Below are 5,782 nucleotides of genomic sequence, written 5' to 3' on the forward strand. Positions count from 1 at the left end.
TTTTATTTCCAAGAGAAAGTACCATAGCACAAGGGAGTAAGGGGGGGTCGGGCCTGGGTATTGAAAGAAATTTTTCGAGACGATACATATTGCAATACAGAGGTGCGATATGCGATACCTATTGCCGATACAGACAAATGGGAATACACTATTCTTTGTATGTTTTTTTAAAGAGGTGATAGTGTTTTTTGATAAAAGCATAAATTAACAATAATAAAACATTTTAAATCCTCGTTTTTTTTTTTAATTCTCTTTGGATGGACAAGAGTATAACAGATTAATTAATGTTATTTGCCCAAATTTTTCTTCAGAAAAATCAAGGCATCGATCCACTTAGGTTTCAGACAAGCCCTTGTGCATGTAAATATGTTGCCACTGGTGCTATAAATACTCGTTGAAACCACAGACGACATCACAACATTGACCTGTTTATGGTGTCTTGATACTTCACTTGACGTCGTATTCGTGGAAGTAATGGCAGATAAAATATTTTACCAAAGTTAAAATAAACTATGACTTAAAAATTCTGATGGATATCTTATTATCGGTGTACATTCCATGACTTTTTTTTCGACGCGCCATTTTACCTACCGGAATTGCCTCCAAGTTTCACAGTAGCAAACAGGTCAATGTTGCGATGCCGTCTGAGATGGGTAATAATATATAGGCTCGTTGTTCCGCCAGAACTTGCGACTTCTTGTTGACAAATATAATTACAGTTTGCCTATTTGCTGCTGACTTTTACGTAGCGACCCTCCACTTTTGACATGTTTACATGCGTTTAACCGATTTTAGATAAGTCGTTCGTCACATTAGTCACTTTCACGTTTTTCCTTCCTTAATTAAACGTTGAAATAATCGAGCAATACGCAAGCATCTCTGTATCGGTTATCGTATTGCTAAAACAGATCGCTATATACCGATTACCGATATATTGATCCAGCCCTAGGGGGGGCAGGTATAGAATTCCTTCCCAGGTTCGAAATATTTCACAAAAAATGCTTAATACAAGAAATACATATATAAAGAACTTTAGACCATATTAAGAATACACCTGTATACAAATATTTAGGATGTGTTTGAATTTTTTTCCGCCAATCTCCACATGTTTTAATGCTTGATCAACCGCGCAATTCATTCCAGATTTTGTTGATACTCGGCTCACTTGGACGGTTTTCCCCGTCTCGATGTACTCAGAGCTGCCTCCAGTGAACAAAGAAAATCTAACAATAGTGTACCTCACTTTAATAGAAAGCATGCAAACAAAGAGAAACGGTGAAACAGTACTCATGAAAGAGCCTATGGAATGTCAATGTTAGAAAAACTTAAAAGGAACGCAATAAATTCAACATTAAATACCATATATACAAGAAATTCGTGAACAATTCATTTCCTTTATGCAATGTTTAAAACTGAATGACGGTTTATTCCGTTAAACTTGAGCTGTCTCTGGTTCACGATTCGGAGAATTTGCCATCTTAAAATTCTTCAAATTTTTTTTCTCAATATTGTATGAATGAATCATTACAATAACTAAAAAAATCGATGCATTTCAAAAAGAAAAGCGAATTACTTTGCGATACGGTTTATTCCGTAAAAAATGTTTTAACAATATTTCTTCTATTTCTCAAAAGTAAGGGAATAAATGGTAACCAAAAATAACCTAATGTATACTTTAAGTTTAAAAAAAAGGAAACATGAATTAATATGCATTTGGATTATAGGCTTTTTCCCATAATATAAAAAGAATCCCGTGCGGCGGGAATTTTCTGTTCAATGTACAAAATGTCCCGTAATGCGCAGATTTTTGAACTGTGGATGGCCATCCAGGATATTATAGGGCCCGCTAGGGAATGGCCAACTTTGGTCCGAAGGTTATTTTGGACCCCATGTTTAACCCACTGGGAAAGGATTTAAATATGCACGTTTGTTAGTGTGAACGGGTTAAACCCTGATGTGTTCATGGACTGGTTTCTAATCATGGGCTTGGCAATGGACAGACCCGCGCAGAGTCATTTTCGGGCCATTTTCAGGTATATTAATTTCCTTCAGATTAAAAATTTATTTCTATCGACCGTTTGCTTACAATCTAAAAATTATTTAAGATTATTCCATGCTGGGCGGAACTACACGTTATATGCCTGGAATGTAAGCCAGAGACAGTACCGATACTTAGATGGGAGAAGGAGGCGGTACCTACCGCATGAAGAAAGAGAGAAGAAAAAGTAACGATTTAAAATAAATGTAACAAGTAACAAAATAAATGTACAAACTCTGTTTACAGTCGTTTTTTAGTGGTTAGTGAAAAATTTGTTAAGGGTGAGTATATGGTTAGATCCAGTTTTAAGGTTATTATTATTCAAACTTATTGAAGAAGCTCCACCCCCTCTCCTTATAAATACGCGCCGTTTTGACCGTCGTTAGTCGTCCAGTAGAATCATGTCAGCGAATAGAGGCGGTGGGAGTTTTCGGGAACGGCGGGTAGAGAACATGCTTGAATTAAAACCACGGGATTGTAGCAACCCTTGGAATTTCTATGGGTTGTTTTCGAGATCTCCATAACTGGTGTAGGCAGAACGGTATTTTGGCGTCGACATTTCCATGTCCATACAACAACTGCGACGGTCAGATGAATCTCAAGGCACTAGCCAGGACCCCAAGAGGCAGCATTTTCCGTTGTTTCAAAAACAGGGACCATACCAAGTCGTCCATGACGTACTCTTTCTTCGACAAAAGCAATTTGTTGCTGCAAGATATGATGGTCTTTATAAAGTCATACCTGGAGAAGAGTAGCCTAGCATTATGTGCACGATTTTCTGGAATGGTATATGGGTCAACAGCAGTCAACTGGGGGAGTTTTACATGTACCAGAGAACTGTTCAAAGAGTAATTTTACAAAGAACTCCGGTACCGAAAATTACAGGGGGTTATAGAGATAGATGAATCCCTATCTGGCAGAAGAGTTAAAATCCACAGAAGAAATCCTAATTGTGGACTAAAGGTATTAAAACAAACATTAAGATCGCGTTTCTCACCAAATGAAAAGTAATCATAAATGTTTACAATGAAAATAAACCAATCAATACAAATTGAAATAATAGAAATGTGTGCTTCACATGCTTCAAAAATAAAATATGAATGTTATTAAATCCATGGTCCCTCCAACATGACTCGCAGAAGGTCGTCAATATGTTCACCCGAAAGGCGACATCTCAACTTAGTGGTAACAAAATTTTGTGAACTGAAAGAGCGTTCGCAGTCTGCTGTATGGATAGGGTGGCCAAGAGCTATGGCAGCTAATCTTCTCAAGTTGGGGAACTGCTCCGAATGATATTGGCATATGAGGGACCATAGTGAAGCCATGGAAGGTCTGGGATACTGCTGGGCTTTAACTAAAAAAATTTTCTTCAGAGTCAACCATTACGTCTGATATATTGAAAACCAATGCACATGCAAATAACACTCTCCAACTATTAATGCATTGAGTTACAGTGTGATATTTTTTTACTTTAATTATCATAATATTATATAATTATAGATACCATAGTTTCTTCTTTGTCAATGAGTGGCTCAGAGATAACTGTTTTCTGCAAAATAGTTTCAGGATCCTTGAAACTGTGCGACTGCTCAGTGCCATAAAACTCAGCAAGGCTCTTTATTTCTGAGTTCCCCCAGTCAGCCAATCCATCATCATCGAGAAATGTTACAGGTCTCAAAGCCAGAAAAGAAAAATAACAAAGGAAATCTGTTTCCGGAAACCTATATATAAAATGAAAAGTCTTCCTAGTTATTAGTGATATTTACAAGAAATTACCATAATAAATAAAATTCCCATTCACTCAATTTTTATTGTAATGCACTTTCACCTTTGTTTAATGTTCCCAATAACTTGTTTTTCACTCCTGTGAACTCTTTCTCACAGTGCAGTTTTGATACTGAATGGTGCCCCTTGAAGCATCCATCATTCAAATCTATGGGTAACCTTTGAAGATAGGTGGGCTTTTCCAGGGGGTTATGGCATGTCTTGTGGTATGAGTAATATACTGTATAACTTAATTGTAATTTACCTATAGTAACTGATATGATATGCGTGTAGCTTCAAATTTTGATACTAATTAAAAATGTTTAAGAAATTTATGAGACACTGAATCAATACACAATGAAAAAGGTGGTAAGATCATGCATTACCTTAGAGAAGGTTAGTAAAATACACATGTGTAGTACAGTGATGAAAAGCTGTTGCTAGCAAAAATAGTAGTATAGCAGTAAGCGTATAGAGCAATTTAGTGCAGTTAGCAGATCCATTTTTTTTTAAATTCACAACATCTATCTACAGACATAAAACCATACACCAATTAATACATGCTATGCTAGTGAATAATAGTTTGCAGGGACGTAGTATCCGGGGGGGCCTGGCCCCCCCACTTTTTTTCCCCAACATTACGTTTACTATAGTAAATGTACATTGATAGGATGGTTGGCCCCCCCACTGATAACCATAGTGTAGTGATAGCAAGGATTGTAAGGAAAAAATTGGAAGTGATAGTAAGTTGGCTTTGAAAAAGTTGGCCATAACCCTCCCCCCCCCCCCCCCCCACGAAATAGGATTTTCGAGTTTGGGCAACTTTAAAGTTTCTTTTTTTTTGTTTTTTTGTTTTTTGTTTTTTTTTTTTTGCTTGTCAACTTTTTCAGGTAAGTAAAAAAAAATTTCTCAGGTTGGCCCCCCCACTTTCAAAAACGATGCTACGTGCCTGGTTTGACTAGGTGTACAAAAATATATGAGCATTGTGGGGAGGAAAATTCAATTTACCTATTGTTCCTGTTGAAAAAAAATAAAACAAAACAAGTGATTCCATTTCATAATGATATTCACCACAAAAATTGAATACACAAAATATTAATTTCAGTTTTAGATAAATTTACCTGTACAACTCCAAGGTCCAAGTCTTTCTTCTGGAACACAAGACTCAGCCTCATGATAGGCTGGATAATGTCCATCATGGCATATGTTAAGCTGATGAATATCTCACTTCCAACTTTCTTCCTCAGACCTACAACTTTGGGATCTTTAGTGTCTGGGGAGCAGTAGGACAACAAAGAGTCCAGGGTTCTATATACCGAGTCAAGAGCTTCATAGAAACTCAGCCATCTGACCTAAAGAAAAATTTCATCTTTATTAAAATCAAAACACATATATGCACATGAATAAAATGATGTCAGATTTTGATATAGCTGGCAAAACTAGTCTTTTATTAGTCTTTTATCCACTAAAAATTTTAAAACAAAACATGAACCATAAATGAATATACCCGATGGACCTCACGATATTTGACAGACGGCTCATTCAACAGGTTTTGGATTGCTTCAAATTTATCAGCTTTGGTGGGAGACTTTTTGAAGTGATAAAAGATAGTCTCAAGGCTTTGCTGGAATTTAACCATTCCAGGAACATCTTTAGCTGCCTGTTCAGAGGAAAGTGCAAGTCGATGTGCAGCACAGTGGTTGTTCTTCATGTGGGGATTCTCACGAAGGAAGTGACCGGTCAAACCCTCCTTAGTACCTGTCATGGTAGAAGCCCCATCAGTACCTAGTCCCATAACTTTCTTCACTGCCACTCCTCGACTGTCAAGGTGTTCTTTAATGGCATTAAAAATCCCCTTTCCTGTCCCATTCGTTATCCTGACATCGGTGAGAAAAAAAGGTTGATGGCTGCCAAAAAAACCACACAATTTATTGATAGTCTATAGAGGTTTATGTTTATTTCCAAGATACTAAAATTAAA

General features: G+C 36.9%; 1 pseudogene; it reads right to left on the reverse strand.

The window, feature by feature from the left end:
• Positions 1–3,144: 3,144 nt before the first annotated feature.
• On the reverse strand, positions 3,145–4,998 carry LOC134275099 (uncharacterized; annotated as a pseudogene).
• Between the last annotated feature and the right edge of the window lie 784 nt (positions 4,999–5,782).

Source organism: Saccostrea cucullata, unplaced genomic scaffold (genome assembly GCF_032062105.1).
Source record: "Saccostrea cucullata isolate Sc308-1 unplaced genomic scaffold, CSIRO_AGI_Scuc_v1 ctg12206, whole genome shotgun sequence".
Lineage (NCBI taxonomy): Eukaryota > Metazoa > Mollusca > Bivalvia > Ostreida > Ostreidae > Saccostrea > Saccostrea cuccullata.